Here is a 24,989-nt window from a genome sequence, read left to right as displayed (position 1 = left end):
GAAAGGGCATAACTTGCATGTTGTATAAGACACATCGAATGATGCATACAGAGGAATTAATTGCCATGGATTGTCACTTTTAATACATTTTGAAACCAAAAAAGAAATTCAGGATGTTACTAGTAATGACCAGGTTAGAATATTAATATTCCAACATCTTTCTACTGCCATCTGCTCTCCCATACTCTGTGTGGAAATTATATCACAAAAAGATAGTTTTTTTTTTTTTCTTTTATTTTGGGATTTTTGTCCAAAAGAAAACTTTTACCCAACATTTGACATTGATAAACGATTTGGAATATCATTTTAATCATATATATCAATGATTGTTCAAAACCATTTATCACTATTTTTGATTTTTTTTAAGTTAGTTTAACTTAATAAAATCCCTACCAAAGACGATATTTTCAAACTTTTTGTGAATTAATTTTTTTCAGAAATTAACTTTTCACATTATATATATATATCCGCCACTTTGGGAAAAAAACACAAGGATTTTTTTTAAAAGCATATGCATATATCGCCAACACCTCTTTTACTCGATGGTGACGAGTTAGACTTATTACTGGGGTTTACTTACACGAGTAAAACTAGTAGTCCAGTTTCTTCTAACCCTTTCGAAGCTTCTTCATAATCGGTTGTGTGTTAGATTCGTGTTGCTAAGTCCTTAGTTTTCTATGTTGTGTTTTGTTTGCTGTTGTTTTGCATTTTATTTTTTTCATTTTTGCCATGGTGTTGTCGATTTGTTTTCAACTTCTGAGATTTACTGTGCTTTTGGTATCTTTCTCCTCTCTTTGATATCTACACATTATTTGTTCTTAAAATCCGAGCATACAATGATGTTTATTATAATTTGTTTTTAGAAAAACAGGTTACACCACATAATTTTGTTTTTAATTTATTTTTGACAAATGACATCATCGAAATTGGCTGACCCAATTAACGCTTTATGTCGACATATGGGACTATTATATTAACGGGACTGGAAATCCTTACACCAATCAGTGTAATAATATCTACATCACATCGTTAAAACGAGACTTTACCTGCGCTATTTATCGATACGCCATATTGTTTTGACAGTGACAGCGTGGTATGATCTTATAATTTCGGTAATTTGTTTTTATCATTTTATCATTTTTGAAATGAAAATCCTTAATATAAACATGATTACTATAATGATTAACGATATTTCGATCTTTGACAGTTGTTATTAATCACAAAATTAGTGTAAGTGTAAAAAACATATAAAGATTGAAATTTTCAGGATGAAAATAGCGTTGGAACGATGTGGAAAAAAAGTATATGATTCATGAAATTCTTATTACTTTTGAATAAAAACATATACGCAAGTTCTGTTTGTTGTAAAATCATATGTATAGGTTATAGTTTGGATCTGATTTTTATTGTCAGTTTTTCAAGTGAAAACTGTAAAAACGTAACAAAAAATATCTTTTTCATTACAACCGGAACCCGCATACATCGCTCAAATAAATTATACTGTTCCTATAAAATTGCCTAATACTTTTTATAGGTGCAATATCTTATTATAATCAGGGTTCACTTTACTTAGTAATAGTCTTCAGGTGGTATTAGCATATGACGTCGTGAAAATATGTACACAAGGTTCCACAATTAGAACTACAAAAGAAGGCCCGATCGTGCAGAGCCATATTGAAATTTTGGTGTAAGCAAGAATCTTCACAAAAGCTCAAAACAATGTGGCACTAGCTATATTTCCATGAGACCCGGGTAACTTTTGTTCTATGAATCAATTATGAACTGAAATTGTCAACATTGTTTTATTGCACACTTATTGTCAGGGTTATTTATGATCTGTTAACCTTTGACACGTTGTTTTCTTAGCGGTGAAGTTAATCAGATGGTAAAGTGCCAGCATTTCGACTATATCTGGTTTATTTTCAACAGTAATATGTTGACTACTTATTAATAGTTTTCCGTAAACACTATCTATTTTTTTGAATTTAAACTAATTAATTTGATAATTATTCTTTATTCAAATCCAACAATGTTAACATTTTTCTATCGACTGACTTGTTTGCCGAAATCTATTGTTTACATGCACCGAATGCTAATTTACTACGTGTCACGATAAGCTGTCAATCGAAACAAAAAAATCAATAATCTGCTATCGGGGCAATGAGATCTCAACAAATCGATCAGTTTCCAGTCCCGTTAGTATATTATTCCCAAAAGATTGCCACCATTAACAGATTAAGAAAAGAAAAGAGTTAACATAAACATCTCCATGCTGGTATTCACATGAGAAATAATTTAAACTCTAACCATAACCCTTACGAAAGTGACTTAAAATAAGATGTTTGTGTTGGAATATTTTCATGAAACCTTTACCCTATCAGGGGAATAAAAATCTAAAGGACTTATGTTTCTCATCATAATTTTCTTGAAAGACGTTTGGTTCTACCTGGTAGCTATTTAGACAAAAGTTCCAAATGGCTAAGTTGAAATTAGTCATTCGAAAATTTTACGGACGCCATCACAAGTTTGATGATCGTTATGGCTTGACATAGATGATGACAGATATGTCGTAATAGTTACAATATCGTCCTTGTTTTCCTCAAATATAACCTTCCGAAAAAGACTTATCACCAGATGTGTACCTATGAGATCAAATTTTGCTCAAATAATGTACGAATGATGAAACCTCAGTTTTAGTTTTATCAAAAATAATCAAAATCCCGGAAGTACTGACTCTTTTGGTATTGTTTATGTTGGGATATTACATTGAATCATCATCATTAGCGACCTTGTGGTCGTAGTAAAAACGTTTGACATTTTTTTACTCCTTGTCCATCTAGAAATATGATATTTCCTGGACTCAATTATCGTGAGATTCTTCGAGACAATCATGAACAAAAGCCCATTCTATGTTAAGTGCCAGTGATATTTAATATTTGTAAAGGTCTTCCTCCGCTGGATCGTGTTAAACAAAAATCCATTGGATGTTCCGCTTTGTCTTCACGAGCAGCTCAAATTAAAACTTCATATCAAATTGAAACTAATATAGTTCTTAAGGACATGATTTACTGGTAAAAATAAAATTGATCAGGATAGAAAACGTTTAATGTTTTCCCTTGTGCCAGAATCTTGTCAAAGCTTTGTAATCAGACCCTCGAGAGATCTAACACTAATCTAGCTGTATATAAACAATAGATCACTACAATTTACTTACAATTAAGGAAGATAGATACATCAAGGTAGGTTTTAACAGTCTTAAACAGTCGTTAATCTTAATTTTAAAGTGTTTAAAAATATGTAGACTATTGTCATTATTCTAGGAAGAGGAGACACTAGTAAAAAAAATATCTTAATTTCAGTAAATAGAATTTCATTCATAAATAGTCTTTGACAGTCGAAAACATATCAAAATTATAGATGTTCAATTCTACTTACAAAATGTATTTTACCTAAACTAAATACTTATGAATTTCCATTTTTCTATAAACTAACACTCAAAAACGTTTTAAATTCAACATTGTTTTTTATGTGCGTATCGTTGTATATGAGGTTATTTATACGACAAATTCATATGCGATTTTGTCTGTTTAATTTGTCCATGTAGGATTAATGGTGCTTAATCAAACTTGTGTTTTTGTACTCATGTTGCTAAAATGTATTCTCATTAATCGTACTGTTTGTTTACATACTTATAATCCTCCTTTCTGAAAGAGGTCTTTTATTTCTATCTTTGAAGTAATTTACTGCTTATTAAAACTGGGTTCTTTGATCAGTTCTTAGTTCCTTTCAAACAAAGTTTTACAAATGTATACTTCAATAACTTTGTCTAACTTTCATTGGTTCTCTACTCTTCATGTTTCTTTTCTCTCAGAATTAAATTTGAAGTAAATTAGGTTTAACGACAAACGATTTCAAAGGTGACATTCATATTTTAAAGTTATTTTGACAAAATTGCTTATCTAGTTTATGTGTAGTTTTGTATTATTTGTTAATACGAATTAATTCATGCTGTACCCTTATCTTGAAATTTTAACTTGTTATGTCCGTTTGTTTTGTTCACACAACATTTTCAATATAATGAAATTGTCTGCATTTAACATACAAATGAGAGGTTTAGCTAGCTATAAAACTAGGTTTAATCCACCTTTTTCTACATAAGAAAGTGCCTGTACCAAGTCAGAAATATGACAGTTGTTATCCATGCTGTTGGTGTGTTTGAGCTATGATTTTGTCATTTGATTACGGACTTTGTTTTTGATTGGAATTTCATTGGAGTTCGGTATTTTTGTTATTTTACTTTTGTATTTTTTTCAATTTTGATTGGCTGATGGTCTTGTTTCTAGTATCTATTTACTGTGCTTTGTTCTTACTATTCTACCTTAGTTTTTTTTCTTTTGTATATGTGTCAAATAAAGGCAACCGTAGTTTGCCACTTTTCATAAGCCATAAATCGTTTAAGAGAAAGCAAATCCGAATTACAAATGTCAAACGGAGCATGATTATAGCTTCTAAGATATAATACAAAAGAATCGAACAGAAATTAGAATCATCCCTTTTCCTTCAAATGTTATAAAAAATAACAAGGATTTTATAGCATTTTCAGAAATTTCTTTTTAAACTATATGTAATAAAATGATAGGAAGAAAAGTAGGGGATCGTGGGGAAAATTTTGTAATGGCCCTACATGGATAAAACTAGAGGATTCTAAATATCTTGCAAAAATTTAAAGGAGCGAACAGCCTTCAGGATGTACTTAGGTGAGGTTTTTGAATAAGTGTCAAAAGTTCGAACTTCTTGGTGTTTTTTCCATAATATACAAGGTAAACCATTTTGCCCCATAATACTTTGTTATCTTTTACATAAGACCTAAAAGCTCATAAAAGGTCATTTGACAAAATTTAAGCAGACCCTTGATTTTCTTTCTTTTGATTTGAGACCCAAATAATACCAATGCAGATATAAGGTAAACGTCCGAGTCTGCCTTTGCAAGCCATATTTTATAAATTAAATATCTCGAAAAGAAGCTCCATGTCCTATCAATATTTTTAGCTTATTTTGATCCTGAGTTTATATACTTCCAGCTTTAAGTATCAATTTTGATTTCTTGATTTATCTAATTTTACCTTAGATCACCTAAGTACATCCTTAAGTGCTACAGGATTTGAGAACTATAACTTTCTTGAGACTGCAACCCAATATTAAAAAAAAACCCACAATAAATATAATGCGTCCGACGCGGTTTTCTTAATCTAAGGTGATCAAAGTGCGATAAAACTAGAATATTTAAAGACAAGAATGTATAAGAACCGAAACAGTGTGAGAACTATATTCTCTTTCAGAATACATAGTTATACCTAAATCATTTGAAAATTTGATATATTTATTTTGTTAATGTTTTACCACTGTCCATGTTCCCACAGTCTTTCAACTTTTTTTGATTTTCATATTTTGAAATTAAATTGGAGTTTACTTCTTGAATTTATTTTACTTGATTATTTGTTTCTCATTTCCATTTACGAGTATGTTGATTTGTTTTTGATAAATAATGAAATATGGATATGTGGAATGATTGCCAATGAAACAACTATGAAATTTTGGGTTGACAAAATGGGTGATTGACAAACTGTCCATCAGTAAAGCTCATTGACGTCATTAAATTGAAATTTGTTACTGTGTTGCTATTGTTGTCAACTCCCTAGTTTCATGTATCATCTAATATGGAATTAAAAACGTCTATCACTATAAATGTAGAAATCATTTAGATCAAATTACATCCTATTTTTCTGTTTTTATCTGTTAATCGCCTAATTCAAATAAAGCTTAAATGAAATATGTAGACTTTCAAAAGATAAGTCATTTTGTAGGTCAATTGTCTCTTCTTTGAATTTCCAGGCTATCATATTCTAAATAGTTTGTTTTTTATATAAATTTAGTTTATTTAGTTTATTTTCAATTTTTTATTGATCAAAGCGAATCCCTTCCGATTATTTTTTTTAAGAATTCAGGAATCAAATACAACAAAGACGCTAGATGTTAAGTTACATGACATGGATTAAATTTGTATACGATTTTTTACTACAAATGTAGTAAAAAGTAAAATAACAAAAATAGTGAACTCTGAGGAAAATTCAAAACGGAAAATCCCTAATCAAAAGGTAAATAATTAAATGATTAAACATATCAAACGAATATACAGTTAAACTTTGTATAAAAAAATCTAAAAGAAAGATTTTTTTTTTTAAAATTCAGGTTTCAAAATATAAATATAAATTGTTGTATATTCGTTTACATTTTGTTTATGCCATATAATTTTAAAAACATTCTTAATGATTTCTTACAAATTGAATGAAAGTTTTTACGTTACAACACAAATATTTTGTTCTTTATCATCACAATCTATTATCGTACACTAAACATTTATTACATAAAACACAGAGCCATAAAATTAGTTCAATGAACCATTTCTGACGGACACGCAGGCCTTGCAAGGAACTCATATATGAATCCCGAATACAAATATCATTTTACTCATGATTAGCGAATATAAGTGAATATAAGAAAATGTACATTTCTTAGTCGCTGAACCATAAACATTGCACATATGATATACTGCAACTTCATAACATACAGCATCTTGACTAAAAGTATGACGCATGCAGGTCTCTTGTCGGGTAGCTCTTCCTTCTAACATATTGAACTTTTTGCAAACAATTGTACGAGAAACAATCACGATGTCTCACTTTCGTCCGAGGGGATATATATTTGTTTTTTACAAATTTCAAACAATATACGACTAAGAATGAATAAGCAAAAACATTCCTTCATTTTATTTGAAAAAAAATCGCCTAAGATTTTTAGTAATTGAGTGAAAGCTACATATTGATGATATTATCGCGTTTAATGATTCTTATAAGATACGTCTACGTATTACTGAAACAAAACCAGTCAGACATCCTCTAGATAGTATTACAATATTCAAATAATCTACTAGAAAATTAACCATTCTCTTACATTTAATCTGTAACTAGAACCCAACGAAAAAGAGATTAAACATGTTTGATGAGGAACATATTGCCTTGGACTTATGAAAGTGTTAATGTTATATTTATTGAGTAGAATAATCAACTCTCTATAGGTAATTGGTTGTTTACTTCGATGGTTTCAAAATGAGCTTAAAAAAGGTAAAACGTTTTCATAGTTTACCAACGAACGCAATTCTTACTTTTATCATATTTCATCCATAGCTGTTTTGCTTTAATGGAGGGAACATATCAAAACATATGCACAAAGCAAAATAACAAATATGGTCAAACTTAGTGGAAAATCCAAAACGGAAAGTCAATTATCTCATTTCAAAATCTAAAGCTGAAGCACAAACACAATAAACAAATTTGATTAAATATCATTCTAATTGTTTTGCTCCTGTTTTCTTTATTGAAACAAAATTAAGTTTAATGTTCATTTTTTACAAACCAATTAAAATGTTTTGAAAGAACTGTACGAATTACAATTTTTTTAAAGAAAACAAAAGTACATTAAACCTTGTACGATTTCTTACAAATTATGTGCATACAACAATCTACAACTAATTATTTACATTATTAATTTACCAATATTTTCTCTACTTAAAGAACTGATAAAGATGGAGTTTGCACCAGCTTGTTTTCTCCTGATTATCCAGCTAACACTATGCTATGGTTTTCCAAAATTATATTCGAGACTAGACCGAATACCTGCAGGAAAATACGATCTGGTAGAGCATAAACTGTCAGCTGATGTGGACATGCATCCGGAGAGATTCCTCTTGTGGAATCGTATATTTGATGGGAGAGTGATGGATCTTGAAACAGAACGAAACATCGGACACGGAATGAACGATTTCAATCTTGAGGATGCTTTGGAAAAACGAAACTCAGATTCATACTACAAATTACCAAAATTCCGTATAGGTCGTGACGTTGATCATGTTGATCCAGCGCATGCAGAAGATATCGATGGTTAAAATGCATAACAACTGGAACTGGTATATCACATCTTTAGAAAAAAATGATTGAAATTGAACACAGAAACTTATCGAAATAAATGAAGCAGGTTTAAATTGTTGTTTTATTGAAAATACTTTATATAAATGAAACTTAGCAAAAAGTAAAATAACAAGGAACTCTGAGGGAAATTAAATACATCCTACATTATATTAGAAAATTATGAATCAGTAACAAAAAATCTTCTCAAGAAATTCAATTCATTGATAGTTATCCCACGATGACGCGGTGTGTCAGTGTAAGATCACCCCGATGGCCGGAGGCCAGAGGGTGATCTAACACTGACACACCAAGTCCGAGTGGGATAACTATTTTACATCCCAGCTGTTTTAGATTAGATGAAAAAACATTTACAATTCATAAAATCTCGTTTAGAACGCCACACAACCATTATAATATACTTTATACATTACTATATGATGTATACCCTTTATGACCCCCGAACACGATGAGTAGTTATCAAACGATGTCAAGTCGCCACACTGGCCAATCGGCCCAAACTATATCGCCACTTTATAAAAAAACTCGCCCCACTCTTGTTTACCGACTCTTTTGAAAAAGTGTAAAATCAAATTTAATAATCAGTCTGACAACTCACTTATTAACGTGCACTGAATAAAGGGTTGCCAACTCGCCCCACTTATAAAAATATCCTGCTCCCTTTAAGTATGTTAAATTACTGTTAGTTCGTATCCAGTCGTCCTGGTGTAGTGGTATGTGTCGTGGCTTGATATGCTAAAGGTCCTGAGTTCGAATCCCAGCATATACACTGGACTTTTTCTAGGTGAATTATGATAGATAGTCTTTTCGTGTAATTGTATATTTAATTATAAGTTTTGAAGTGGATTTGATATTCCTGCCAAAATTTTACAGAACAAAGGAAGGCATGCATAACAAAGAAACTCAAAATTGGGTGATCTGGTAGGGGGTGATCCCCCGGATCACCCCTGTTAGAACAAAGGAGCTGGGATGTAAACAATAGATCGGTCCTATTTTATTGCCATTATGGACCATAGCTTGTATATAATCATTTCTCCGAAAAAGAAAAGGTGGTTATTATTTAAGTTCTATATTTTATCAAACACAAAAAAAAAAACAAATAATAAAAACAAACAAACATTAAAAAATGAACGGTAACTGGACTTTATTGTTATTTACCTAGAAAATATTACGTAGTTAAACGAAGTCATTTTCTTGATTAGTTGTACATCTGGAATTCATAAAGTATTTCATAATATACATGAATCCACATAAGATTTTTTTTGGAATACTTTTTCTTAAAGAGATTTATAAAAGCTCTATGGGGAAAAGAATAATTAAAAGGACAATTTATTCAGTAATATATCTTGGCAGCAAATGTGACAGAAGCTGAAAGAGATACTTTTAAGAAGGGATTTATAACTATGAACAAAGCCAGGACTCTAAATCCAAACATAAAAATAGCTGGTTCCATTACACTTATCAAGTTCTCATTCTATTGACATTTATTTGCACTGAAAAAAATAGATATAACACACGATTCTTAAGGCACCGTTTTAATGACCTGAAAACTGGCTATGAAAGAAATACTTTCGATATATGCTTTCCAAATATAATTAAGTATTGTTTTTAAATGAAAGGTAAAAAAGGCAAGAACATCTTTGCAAAAATGCATGCATCTTATCATTTTCGTGAACAATTTTTAACATCATAATTAAATTCTTAAACGGTCCTTAAAGTAAGACGATTGTCCAATCGTTCTAATGGTTGACATAATGAATGTTTCTGAAAGTATAACACTAAAGAGAGCCGTGGTGTAGTGGTTAATGCGTGAGACTACTAACATAAAGGGTCCTGGTTCGATTCCCATTCCGGGATGAAAATGTAAGGGACTGTTTGGCTTTCCCTTGACACCATTTGCGAGTATGGTCTTGAGAAAACGATGATAGTCCGTCGGAAGGGGACTATAAATGACTGGCCCGTGTTAAGAGAGAGCCATATCTCTTGCACGTTATAGATACCCTTGTAGAGCAGAGTAGTGCCGCTACAAGTAGCACTCGCATCCGCAAAGTGGAAAGGGATTAAGTTGCAAAACTTGTTTCCCAATTCACTATAAATAAATATGTTTAAACTAAATTGATGAAGATACACGACGCAGGTAGCAGTGCTATAACTTTTTTTCAAAATTGATTCCGACTGTTCTTGACGGTACAAGTAGGTCCAAATATAACCATGCCACTCTATAAAATATTTGGATACCAATTTTCGAGGTATTTTACGGGTAATTTAAAATATTCCCTGAACGCTTTTGAATTAGTCTTATTCATGAGGGAAGTGAATCAAAATAAAAGCATCTAGTTAACCTTATCATTTTCAAAACATATTACCTTTAGCAGGTGATCATAAAAATTATGTTTGATTACTTACGAATAACGACTAGTGTCTTCAAAATCATATCATTACGTGTAATTTAGTACTTTCGTCTTTGCTCTTTTCAAATGTCATTTGTCGATGGACATAGTTTTCCATGAAACGACATGCATTAGGTTTACAAAAGAGAAAGTGTGAAAAGACCATTTTGTTTCAGCAATTCATAAAGTATATATCCCATTAGATCCTTGCGATAATCGCATGTAATAGATTTGTCAATTGGCAGCACTTTATTTTATTTTTGAAATTTGTCCGGCATTTCAATAATTCGTTATTAACAATGTTCCTAAAATTTAAATGATAAGCAACTGAAAAAATAAATCTATCAAAAGATAAGACTTATGCTCAGTTAAATGCTCGAATGAATGATTATATATAATGGTTTATACTGCACTCGTTCTATTTGAGCAGTCAATATGCGTTAAATATTTATGTCTATGTCATATTCAGTCACTGACCCGATTTCACTTTTCGAAACTATATTTAATTATGTATACTACCTCTTCAACCTGTTCTTGTTTCCAAGGAATATAACGACTCAAAAAAATTTCCATTACAATTTTTGGAAAAAACATATTTCACTCGTTAATAATTTTTGTTTGAAACCTATCAATAATTAAGTTTTAGGCTAATTCCATACTCAAACGAACGAATTCGTTCACCATCGATAGTAGGTTTCAACAGGTAAGGTACATTTCATTGTGTTGTATATTTCTCCGCCTGATATGAGGCCTTTTAAAGGGGTCTTTTTCCCAATATTTAAATCAAATAAATAATATTAACACATTAAACAACAATTGCAAACGTTTTTTTTTTCTTTCGATTGCATTACTAGTATTAAGAGGATAATAGTGCGTTGACTTGACATAACAACGATATGTCAAGTCAATGCACTATTATTGTCTATCTACATACATGTAACTACTCTCGTTAGGCAGATGCTATTGACATTATTGACAGTTGTATATGATGAGAAATAAATATTACAGTTTTTATAAGATTATCTCACAGACAGTAGCTCTTCAATGTCTACACGTTGTTATGCTACAAGGTTGAATTTGCTCACATGGGATATGACTGTTAGAGAAGTCGTTCTTTCTGATAATAGGTTCAACATATCTCTTGATCACTAAGTAAACATATTGTGTCTATTAAAACATTGAAATTTCAAAATTATGATAGATTATTTGAAAAAAGGGTTAACACAAAATATCGAACTTTGCCTCAATTGGTGTAAACATCTTTATAAATTTGCATGATGACTGTTATTTTGACAATTTCAAGCACAGAATTTCCATAGAATTAACAATGTATATGTAGAATAAAACAGTAAATGTGGTTTATTTATTTTGTAATAATTGGTTGTAATCTTGGAATGTTCGGTGACAAATTAAAGCAGGTGTGACTTGTAAGTACTTTAACCCACGTGGTCAAATTCAACTTGCTAGCATAACAATTGTATTTGATTTTTAATTAAGTTCCGAGATTTGAACATAGGTTACAACATCTATCGCCTCTAGGTGTTTGTATTTTTGTTTTGAAGTTAAGTACAACATATTTAATTATGTTCTTTGTGTTTTACTTTATTCATGTGTGCGTATATATAGTTATAAAAGGAACCAGGATTATAATTCAATACGCCAGACGCGCGTTTCGTCCACATAAGACTGATCCGTGACGCTCAGATCAAAATAGTTATACAGCCAACAGGTACAAAGTTGAAGAGCATTGAGAACCCACAATTCCAAAAAGTTGTGCCAAATACGACTAAGGTAATCTATTCCTTGGATAAGAAAATCCTTAGTTTTCCGAAATATTCAAAGTTTGGTAACAGCAAATCTATAGAAATGACCATACAATTGATAGTTATGTCAACACCCAAATGCTGACTACTTGGCTACCTAGGGGATGAAACGACCATCAGCAATGGCATCGACCAAGTAGTATAACGTTCTTTGTGGAAGAAACAAAGAACGTAGGTTAACCATTTGTTACCACCAATGTCCAAAAATAACTAACTGCATGCTATATTTAGATCGTATATTGGCGCATTTCAATTGTTATTGATTTTGATACAGATTAAATGACTTTACTCAATAATAAAATTGAGAATGGAAATGGGGAATGTGTCAAAGAGACAACAACCCTGCCATTACTAGCGGTTAACTGACATGCCAGCTTTAGACTTCAATTAAACTGATTGAAAGATAATGTCGTCATCATATGAATATCAGGCACAATCCCTCTCGTTAGGGGTTTAGTATCATACTATCATAAAATATATGAAAAGAACATAGCCCGTGTCATGCCAACAACTGGTTTTAAAATGAATGGGTTTAGTTCCGATGCAAAGACCTTATAAGTAGTCAATAATAACGCCAAAATATGCAGTCTTTAATGACCTGACAACAGTATCGTAATTATATCCCTTCCTAATAAGTCTATTTAAGGTTTTGTTAGCTTCTGAGGTGAATACTGACATTTTTGTGCTTTATAAAGAATATTTCCCTAAAATATTGGATGTGAAATACCTGAACGTATAAGAAGTCAGCATGTTGAGCTATATTTACGAATGATGTCCTTATACCGATGATAAAATTTAGTAAATGTTTTGACTAGTTTGTGATATCGAAAACCCTGGTGTAATAATTTGTCAGTAATACATAAATTTCTTTCGTTGAAATCTTAAAGATCGTTACATACACGAGCGAATCGTACAAGTTGGGATATATAAACACCGTAATGTGGTGACAAGGGAACGTCACCATCTAAATATGGATAATTAACGATAGGAAATGAAAAATCATCTCTTTTATCATAAATTTTAGTATTAAGCTTTCCGTTAATGATATAGATATCAAGACAGTGGTCATTGTTAGTATTAGCTTTATTTAAAGTAAGTTCAACAGGATAATTTTCTTTAATATAATACATACATAGAATGGATAACATTAACAATAGGAATGACTTAAAATATTTTTCATATAAGTCAGAGGTTTACATGATCAAATACCGGTACCGGTACCAAGTTAACAATACGACAGTTCCTTTCAATTCATTTTATGTATTTGAGCTGTTGATTGTTTCCATTTAGTAAATGACTTTCCGTTTTGAATTGTCCTTGAAGTTCGGTATTTTAGTTATTTTACTTTTTAAGCTACAACATACCCAACAAATTACCAACCGACAACTCCTCAACCCATTGGCCAAACGACTTTAATTTGTACATGTTGTACAGGCTCAAAAAATCAAATCATGTTTTGGTACGTACAGAACAGCCCTTCCATTTTATTTACCTTTCGAATCAATGTGTTGTCATCGTTAAACATGTATGGAAAACCCATTAAACAGTTTGGTTTCGCCAAGTTCGAACAAACGTTTGGTTGTTAGATCTAAATAAGTCGGCATCTTTTAGGAATGACATGTCTTATCTTATATATAAAAGAAGATGTGGTATGATTAACAACGATACAACTCTCTACAAGAGACAGATATCATGCGTGTAGCTACGTTCTAAGTCTTTCTTCAATTGCTTGTAATTTGGAATAAAAATGACAAAATTGGTGTCATATTTATATATTTGTTCATTTTCTGTCAAAGTCTAAATCTACCGTGATTTATATACTCGCTTTCCTTTTTAAAGCAATTCCTTATGTACTTAGATTCGAAATGTGGTTTGCTTTTTTTTTTAATTATAACTGTGTAGATGTAGGATCAGTATGTGGTTAAAGTTTAGCTAAGGACATTTGTGACTGTTTTGCTGAGTGTGAATTCGCATTTCTAAGACGTGTTACGGTACTTATCTATCCCAAATTCATGTATTTAGTTTGATGTTATATTTGTTATTTTCATCGGATTTTGTCAAATTGGTTGACCTCTTTTCTATTAAATTCATGTGTTATGGTAAAGAAAATTATTCACCGCCTTCATTTATTAGTTTTGATTTTGTTCAACGTAATCTGTATTTTTATGTTTGAAGTTAGATTCAAAACAAACCGGACATATATATATAATATAGTTAATTGCTATTAATTAGTATTGCAATGTGCATTGTGTTTAAATGTAATATCAGTATTTAGTTCTATTATAATCTTATATCAATCCTATTTCTATCTTATTTTTTAGACATAATTTTTCAAATGTGACGTCATATTTGTGCTGTTTCAGAAATTCAAATGTCTGCATGACGTAATATTGTGCCTTTTCACCATTTCGTTCGTATGTGACGTCATGGTTATAACTTTTTGCGTTCAGGTCTGGTTTGTTACTGAGTCGGGTGTGTCTATTTTCTGTGTTGGTCTTCAATGTATTATGTATTCGGGTTTTGTTTTCTGTAATTAGTTAAGACATCAGTTTTATGATGTAAATCTGTTATATTCATTTGATTAAATTTGCATAAATTTTTCTATATAAATCACAAGCAGAAAACCCTAGCCGTATTTGTCACAACCTTTTTCAACTTTTGATCCTCAGAGTTGTACAACTTTGTACCTCACCCCTTTTTTTTGACTTTCGAACTTTTATATCTGGGCGTCACTGGTAATTCTTGTCTGGACGAGGCGCGTTTTTGACGTAATGAATTTTAAACCTGATGCCTTTTGTTATCTGTTGTTCGTGTGTTTCTAATACGTTCACCTATTTGTTTGTATTGTGGTCCTGTATTATTATGTTGTCATTTTGATGTTATATTTAACAATGTCATCAAAGTGCGAGGTTTGGCATGCCACAAAACAAGGTTCAACCCACCATTTTTTTCTTTAAAAATGTCCTGTACCAAGTCAGGAAAATGGCCATTGTTATATCATAGTTCGTTTCTGTGTGTGTAACATTTTTACGTTGTGTTTCCGTTGTATCGTTTGTTTTCTCCTATATTTGAGTGTACTATAAGACGTGTCACGGTACTTTTCTATCCCAAATTCATGTATTTGGTTTTGATGTTATATTGGTTATTCTCATCGGATTTTGTCTAATGCTTAGTCCGTTGCTGTGTGTGTTACATTTTAATGTTGTGTCGTTGTTCCCCTGTAATATTTAATGCGTTTCCCTCAGTTTTAGTTTGTTACCCCGATTTTGTCTTTTGTCCATAGATTTATGAGTTTTGAACAGCGGTATACTACTGTTGCCTTAAATTAATATATCAATAACTTTGTCAAACCATCGTATGATTTTACGATAGCTGGACAAAAACTGTTTATGGTAAAAACAGTATCCAGCGCATCATGACAAAATCATATATGATGAATTTTCCCGTAATTTAGTGATTTTTAAAAGGAATTTCTTGAAGTATTTACATTCTGAGGTTAAAATTTGGTACATATGAATTATTTGTAAAACCGTGGTCAAAGTTAATGAAACTTTCTTGGAGGAAAACGCGTATAGCACAATAAGAAATTTCCATCCGGGTATCCATGATGTCGAGTTAATTTACATGATAAATTTATAAACCTCAATATTTTGTCATGAAACTTGTGCAGAAATTAAATGAAATGTTTTTATTTGTTTCACTCCTGTAACCAGTCCATGGACTGATAAATGAATAAACTTTTCGCGGGGAGAAATTTCAGGCGAGAACCAGGGTTCTATTTACACATTCTAATACTGCACCTGAACAGCTCAGAAATTTAATCATTTCATGTTCATTTACTATTCTAAATAAACAATGAATAGATTAAACATAAAAAATAACGATTTTAAATCTAAAGAATGTTGTTATTGATATGAGTTATCAATGGCAGGAATGGTGCGTACTTTAAAACTTCCGGAGGCTTAGCACCCGCTCATCTATTACCAGCTGGTCTATTGGCCTGGATCCAATAGGGCCTTTAGGCCCTGATCGAGGTTCGGGTGTACACTTGAAAATGACCTAGTTACGCCACTGGATATAACAGCCTTCAGAAACGAATAAAGCCCATACCGCATAGTCGTCTATAGAAGGCCCCGACATCACATCAGAGAAAACTAACGGCATAAGTAATATACCAAAAAAAAATAAGAACGAAAAACATATATGCAGCACACGAAAACCACTGAAATACCGGCTCAAGACTTGGGACAAACACATACAATGTCTACTTTTTTTGTTGACTTTTCCAGTTTGCAAGGCACACATTGATAAATAATAAAGACATGAACATATTTTAACGCTGTCATTGGCTAATATATAACAACGCTAATATTATTTAAAGCTACTGTTCTAATAGTTCTTAAGTGTAATGTTTGAATTATAAAGATTTTCAGTGCATAGTTCCTTAGGAAAGATAACAGGTGTGCTCAACGTGATAATTATTTGAAATTTGACATAAACATCAGTTTTCTTTGTTTGATATTATATGCAAAATTACAAAGGGAGTGTTTGATATAAGTAAGCGAACATACTTTTCATAACTGTAAGCAGATGCTTTAAAGTCACTAGGCACATGTTATATAACTTTTGTATGCTTCAAATAACAATATCTTATTTGATACTTTATTTCAAACATACTGAATGTCCTTTAAGATACTAGAAAAGACATCACCTGACTCATCTTTAAATATTCTCGGTGCATTGTTCCAAGTTTTAATATGTGTTTATCTCTGCCGAAGTCTCCCATTAACATATTTTGTTTTGTTTAAAATAGCGTTTCCAGGCGATAATATAACATGTTCATTAAAAAATAGAAAATGATAAACCAAAAAAAAAACCCTCTTTTTGACGAAATCGTTGTAAAAGATGCAGATGATATCAAATGGGTACCCAAAGTTATACATTTTGTCATAAGTCGTAAACAAAATGACATTGTATTTGCCCAAAATAAAATGAAAAATGGAACTTTTAACAACGGTCTACAAAACATGTATAAAAAATAAAAACAAAGAACGCAAACCCCATCTAAAGTAGGGGTTATCTCAGGTAATCCGGAAAGTTCAGTAGGTACTGGTCCACACGTTGTGTTGCTCATGTTAGTTTAAAGTCAGTGGTGTCACATCGACAAATAGAGGAGTTACTGTGTTTGGAAAAAAAGGTTTGGATAACACACCATTAAACTATAGACAACTTTCGAGTTCGATGCATTTCCGTCAAAAACTCTGGTTTTAGTGAACATCATTTGTGCGTTTAGTGGCGTCATCACTTCCATTCCAATGTTCAGCGAGTGGTTGGAAAACTATAATTCTATATTGTACGAATTATTCGGCAAATTGAATTCTCAAAATTGACAATCAGCATTTCTGTCAGTAAGGAATTGTCATTAAGTACCTACAGAACAACCATTATTTCTAGTTTATCCTGCACAATGACGATCACTAAGACGCTTGATGAACGTAAATAGTGCAGGGATACAGGCGACCCCCTCTATCTGGTAAATGACGTCATTAAGGCGCGTATAATTGACGAGTGTTTTTTTCCGGTGACGGATGAACTCGAAAGTGGTTTATTCATGCTTTATCGTTTCTTAGGAGAGGAACTTCAAGAAAACTCTGTAATTTTGGTGTTGGGCGTGATGTTATCCGATAAAACGTCAATGAATAATTATTGTTGCCAAAAAAAAACCAGTAGTAATTAATTGAGGCTAAAAATACACCCAGGCATGAGCAAATGTCTTCCCACGTGTTTCTAATCTCGAACTTTCACTGACTAAAAGACATCAAAGTGTAGCCGGTCTGCCGAAATCATTTGAATAGCACAAATAGCTGCAAAATTGCAGCATTAAGATATTTCCTGAAAACTGAGAATAGAGTACAACAATCTACCAGATACCTTCAGGAAAACTAGTGCGACTGTTGGATAAGGTCATGACAACAGGTATGACATTATCCTGGAATCACCCTTAACCTTTTTAGAATTTACAACTCAAAATATATCAACAAATATAAACAAGAGTGCACTCGCTAATGTATCCAGGGGTGGATTTAGGCGGGGCGTTGCGGGCGTGTGCCCCCTAAAATTTGCAAAGCATGGGTTGTCTTCAACTTATTTAAGTACAGAAGGGACCATTCCATCTTTTTTAACATTCAAAGTATATAAAACAGTCAGTTTAACAGAATAAACGTGATTACTTATAAACTGACCTACGATTTATTAAAGTTCTATAAATAATTCAGGAAGGTGTCAAACGCGGAGCTGCACTTGATTACAAAATAATAGGTTTTTAGAAGTTAAAGTAAAAACAAATGTTACATTGTATTTGCGGTTTTTATAACTAATTTTATTTGATAAAGTTCCAAAACATCCCTTACTCACTTTAACAATTTCATCATGGCACGGTCAAGAAAACAGTCGGCAAGTGGGATTCTTTCATAATATCTATAATGAAAGATAGAAATACTGTTTCAGGCGAAAGGTTAGTTTATTAATTTGTTTCTCTGTGTCTATATTTTTTTATCACTTGCAACCTAAAAATTAAGCCGAATTATATACCGTATTACATGCTTGGGATTCCAAGGAAATAAACATAACTTCGTAAATGCATCTCATTCTGATTTTAGTTGTCTGTGGCGAACACAGTAGGAACACAGAATCAAAATAAAATGTTCGCATGATCTTCAGCTTCTGCTTTAAGGGCTGCAGCTTTATAACTGTAGCTTTATAAACTCACTCATATATGCACTATGAATACTTAGTGTTAATTACGGTGATTGTAGATTGTTGTCATGTGTGGATTAAGGCGTTTTCAGCATGAAACTTTAATTTTACCACACAATAGTTTGAGATCTACATATCACCCCTTTAGAAGAATATTTCAGTAATTTTACCTCAAAATTTTTTTGCGCCTCGCTCCGCTCGGCGAACATAAAATATTTTCGCCCCCACCCTAACCAGAAATCCTGGATCCGCCCCTGGTATCGGTTGTTTATTTGGTTGTGATCGATTCTAAACAAATAACACAAACCCCTTCTATTATTAATAATCCATGTAAACGACATTAAGGTCAGAAGAATTATGTATCCGTACAATTGTATCATCACCTAAATATAATTCAGCTATTGATTATAGTATATCAGTAACAACCTTGATATGGAAAACTTAACAATGACCTATAACTTATGAACATGGGGTCAAGGTCAGATTAAAACTACCAGACAATATGCGCATACACCAAATAAAATTAACCTATTTTCTTTATCTGAGAAACCGACCAAAATATAAAGACTAAACATTGACCAATGCACCATCAAAATCAGTTCAAAATAAGAAGAAAATTGCTAGTCGTACATGTAAACCGTATGGTTAACTTAGTAATAATAGTACAAAAATAAAGGGCCCTAATCACGCAACTTTACAAGTGATCGCTGATCCCTGAAATGACTTTTATATCATTTGAGCCATGTCTGACGGACTAGGCAAGGATACTAAATTTCAAATATAATTATAATCATTTTACTCATAACAACTGAGATATTCACACGACAAGAAAAGTATACATTGCTGGACCATTCAATCGAGGTCGAGGACAATAAACATATAACAGCCGGCAACTTCTTTACTTAAGAAATTAAAACACAAGGTATGAAGCATCCAGGTATTCTAACATCTGAAATATTAATTTCAATATTTATTGGAAAGAGCGCAATAGAGGCGTGATCCAAATACAGACCATAGTAACATTAAAACAACATATAAATCAAATATAGATGCATGTAACAACAAGTCATAAGTAAATTATATGAATACCATAACATTTTAAGTAAATTATATGGATACCATAACATTTTAAGTAAATTATATGGATACCATAACATTTTAAGTAAATTCTATAGATACCATAACATTCTAAGTAAAATTTCTCCGATCTTGTCTGTTAACAATAAAATCAGATGAATAGAAACATTGCTAGTTAATTCAAAATTGCTGGACAATAAACTAAAGTGATGGCCTCGAAGTGGTAGACTAATATATTAAATGTAATGTAACTTTATTGTAAATATTATTATTCTTCAAACTCATTTAGGTGGAAAACTTAATTTTGAAAATTGGTTATTAATTAAATGTCACTAGACATTGTCCTTCAGGACAAACGTCAAAGTGATATGTACTGACAGTCGTGCGACTTTATAAACACTAGCATTGCTCTATAATTCCTATCAAAACAACTTTAACACGAAATTTCACATTGAAACTTGCTAATCAATTCAAAGACACTGGACAATGATCTAAGGAACACTCAATATGATAGACAAACTGACATGGGAACACTCAATATGATAGACAAACTGACATTTACTGATAGATATTCAACTTTGTAAAATATAGCATTGGTCTATCACAAGTAGTTTCCTATTAAAGTGACATAACCAGAAAATGTCCTAATAAATGAAAGTCAGGTTGTATCTATGAAAGTTAAATTGATTGACAATGTAAGAAATCTCGATTTTGAAAACTGAAAGTAGCAGGTGATACTGTGAAATTTATGACTATTTCAAAAATCCTGATTGAAAAATTAACAATGGTTTCAAAAGTAACGTTAAAAAATAAAAAAAAAATATGCAGCACCTGTGATTAATACGTCATACATATACTATAAATATTCTGGTTAAAAGACGTTGTATATTACTTGGTTTATACAGAACAAAATAAGTAAAAAGTAAGTATATTATATATATGCAGACGTATTTTTTTTTTTTTTTTAATTATAATTCAATTTATTTTTATTTTTATGATAAGTTAAGCACAAGTCCTATCTTTCTACGGGTCTTCGGTATGTTCCGTTTTTTTTTAATAAGTAAATATGTCTTTGAAATTTGAAAACTTTAAAGGGACACTAGCTGTCAAATTCATGTTCATCGTTTTGACTCAAATTCTCATATCTGATTTATACCAATGTAAAACATTTATCAAATTATAAAAAAGTAAAAAAAAAAAAAAACGTTTGCAGTGCATGGTCTCGAGAATATGTAGATTCAATTTGTGTGTATTTAGATTTAGACGCAATTCAATTGCATATCCTGATCTCCGAAGACCTTCGATTGTCATATCAGTGATATAAACATAAATATAAATATAAGTAGAAAGATAGAGTAATCATGCAATTGGATTTTTCTTAGTCTGTCTAATTCCATATTATAGGTTGAAAATATGTTAATCATCGTATCTATCTGTATACGAATTATGTTTTGTGAATCGATTCAGTCAATCAAATGATTTACCTTTGTTTCACTTTCAATGTTGACATTATTTTCCTTTAAACAACTTAACACGCACGATTTATGCGTTATCCATCTCTAGCTAAGGGGTTTATTTATAGTTCATATGAATACGGATTCATTGAAATCGAATTATTCACTTGCAAGTGAACAATTCATCATCAATGTTTCTTTGCCGTATTTCGACAAAATTGAATCATATTGGCCGCTAAAAGTGAATTATAATTTCACTTTTTTATTTCATTAAATGATTAATGATTGAACAAAACAATCATATTTTAGATTTTTTTTTATTTATCCCGTAGCTAGTGCCTCTTTAAGACAAAACTGTATAATGTAATAATTTGTTGGAAAGCAACCGCGTAGGGCCAAAACAACTCAATCTGAAAAATAGTCATCAAATATTCTGAAACTCGACGTTTTGGTCTTCTTTTATTTTTAAATATAATAGAGTTATGTCCTTATTCATGACTCATAGAATCGGATAGTATTTACCTGACAGGGGGTACCTTTTGCGTAGGTATTCAAAAGGTACCTAGTTGGTAATTATTTTTTTTTAAGAAAACCAATCATTTTCCAATTTTTTTCTAATTCCATTGATGAATGATAACAGTTGTCTGGTCTTGTTTTTTTTTTAATTCCAAAATGTCATTTGTGATGTCAATGTGAGGAAATATACAGGTCAACTTTTTCCCCCGTAAATGTGTGAATTGAATGCTATTAGAAATAATGCGTATAAGGACAACATTTATTATAAGCTTTGGATTTCAAATATTTTAGCCAAGAGCATCACTGAAGAGACATGTATTGTCGAAATGCGCATCTGGTGCAACAAAATTGGTACCGTTAATTTTATTACTACCACTGGGTCGACATGAAAATACGGATTTCTTGTGTTATTAAAATTTGCTGTTACAAAATGATGGAAATTATTATAAATTAAGGAATGTATCTCCCTCATGCAAAGCTCTGATTCCTTTCACGGATTTGGCTATACTTTTTGGACCTTTTGGATTATAGCTCTTCATCTTTTATATAAGCTTTGGATTTCAAATATTTTGGCCACCAGAATCACTGAAGAGACATGTATTGTCGAAATGCGCATCTGGTGCAACAAAATTGGTACCGTTAATTTTATTATTAAAAGCGCTGAACTATAAATTGAGTTTAGAATGGAATTCATAAGTAACGAAAATGTAGATGTAAACATAAACAATTTAACCAAATAATTTACAAAATAAAGTAGTGTTTACCAGTTTATCTATAAAATGTTCATAATTCATATTTGATTTATTACATACCAAATTACAATAAGTCTGAAATAAACAGTTAACAATGCATACACACGATAATACAAATCAGAATTTCGTGTGTATTTTAGTCTAGACGTCATCTAATTAACTATCGAGATGACCTCCGAATATTACCGACGATCACATACCCAATGTAAACATAAGCATAAATATAAATAGCTAAGTCAACGAAATGGTTCATCTTTGTTTCACTTTCAATGTTGACAATCTTTACCTTTTGATGGCTGAACACGAATAATGGGTTAAATTGAAGGTCATACATGAATACGGATTTAATGAGGTCGAATTATTTACCTGCAAGTGAATATTGCATCAGCGATATTTCTTTGCTAATTTTGACAAAATTGAACCACATTGGCTGCTAAAAATATAGTTTAAAATTAATTAACTTTCAGTAATGATTGAACCAAACAAAATCATATTTCTTAGCTAGCGCCCATTTAATAACTGATGCACATTTCAACAAATGCTTATTTTTAGATATTTTGAGAATAAAAAACTAAAAAGCGAGAGTGGTGTTCTTGAATTGTTTCTTTTCGTGTGTGTATGTTTATTTTCTTCGGTGTTGCTTTGTTTTTCATTTAAAATTTTAAGGAATTTGACATATTTGTTATGTCTATTGAATAAATTTTACAACAGAATGGACTATGCATTTTTAAGAAATTGACATGCTGTGTAATCATTTGTCCATTTTCATAACATATAAAGCATTTCTACGATCATTTTGTAATGGCAGAATACGTGTTTACAAAAACAAAATAAATAATATAAAATGTGAATATAATTATAAAAAAAAATCACAAAAATACTCCGAGGAAAATTCAAAAAGAAAAGTCCCTATAATCAAATGACAAAATCAAAAGCACAAACAACAATGAATTTCCATGTATTTACAAATAGTATATTACAAGAAATATATAAAATAAAAAAGTAATATATAAAACAAAACAGAATGAATGTATAAACCAATTAACTGGTTCCATGGAAATGCCTTTTAATCGTTTTGTTTTAACACATTTGTAGATATAAAATGAGTATCAACTTCATTGTGGCCATTCTGTTACTGGGAGTATCGCTAGGTAACATTATACAGAAAGATGATCACCGAAAACTGAGTGAAAACAAAGAGGGCATAGAATGGAACAGAGAGAAAAGACGTTTTTCTGACCAGGATTATAGTATTGGAGGGGGAAGGTTTGGGAAGAGAGACAACAGCGGTAAACAGCTCAGACCCATGTTTAATATCTCATGGAAGAAAAGTCAAGATACCATAGATCCAAGTGAAATGGAATATTATTAGACTATGGAAAATCTACTATTCAGAAAGCAAAAGAAAAACAAGCATAAAATTAGAAAAAAACTTGAAGATGAGTAATAATTTGGAAATTGCAATAAAAATATTATAATGCTTACTGTGTTACTGAGTCATAGATAACATTTATAAAAATAGGTATTGGCTACGATTACAATGAAAACGTAACAATTACGAAAAAGTATTGTTACATTTCACACTTATTATCTGAATGCCATGTCGGCCCAATGAAAATAGGTCCTGGCTATGATAACTTTGAAAACATTGCAATAACAAAAAGTTGTTGTTTCATTTAAGACGAATTCATGGGATGGAAGGTTTGGTCTGATAATGTTCCGGTGACATAATAAGCAGTAATATATATATGCATAACTGTATTATAAAATCCATTTAAAATAAAGCTGTTTATAATATATTGCCTGTAAATACATCGAAATGCATTGATGTCACAATAGCGCAACGTAACTTATGACACAAATATTCCTTTCTTTAATTTCAACCATTTTTACATGACAAACTGTGATATGGTTGAAATTAGCCAAAAAGTTAAACTTTAAGAGAAGATGACAAAGTATAACCTATTATTGATGACTGATGCGAGGCCCCAAAAAAGATAACCTGCTTCATGGTCTCCACCGAACTTAAAGTTGAAGGAAATCCTAAAAAATGAGAAAGGGGTGGGTCTTGTGTCGCATAAGTAGACGGAGAATTTTATTTGTGCTGGATTATTCTGTTAAATATGTAATAAAATCGAATTAAATAATGTTAAAGAGGGGCAAAGATACCAGAAAGATA

At 31.3% G+C, this 24,989-nt stretch overlaps 1 long non-coding RNA gene across 2 annotated transcripts; it reads left to right on the top strand.

Moving 5' to 3' along the window:
* The first annotated feature begins 1,063 nt into the window (after positions 1-1,063).
* Positions 1,064-8,098, top strand: LOC143058889 (uncharacterized). 2 transcript variants are annotated; one of them, XR_012973277.1, is made up of 2 exons: positions 1,064-1,112; positions 7,632-8,098. It is a non-coding gene; the product is annotated as an uncharacterized LOC143058889 (long non-coding RNA). The 2 variants fall into 2 exon arrangements; XR_012973276.1 differs by lacking the exon at positions 1,064-1,112 and adding an exon at positions 3,154-3,239.
* Positions 8,099-24,989: the final 16,891 nt, after the last annotated feature.

The sequence above is a fragment of the Mytilus galloprovincialis genome, chromosome 14 (assembly GCF_965363235.1).
Source record: "Mytilus galloprovincialis chromosome 14, xbMytGall1.hap1.1, whole genome shotgun sequence".
Lineage (NCBI taxonomy): Eukaryota > Metazoa > Mollusca > Bivalvia > Mytilida > Mytilidae > Mytilus > Mytilus galloprovincialis.
This window is presented reverse-complemented; position numbering and strand designations above follow the sequence as displayed.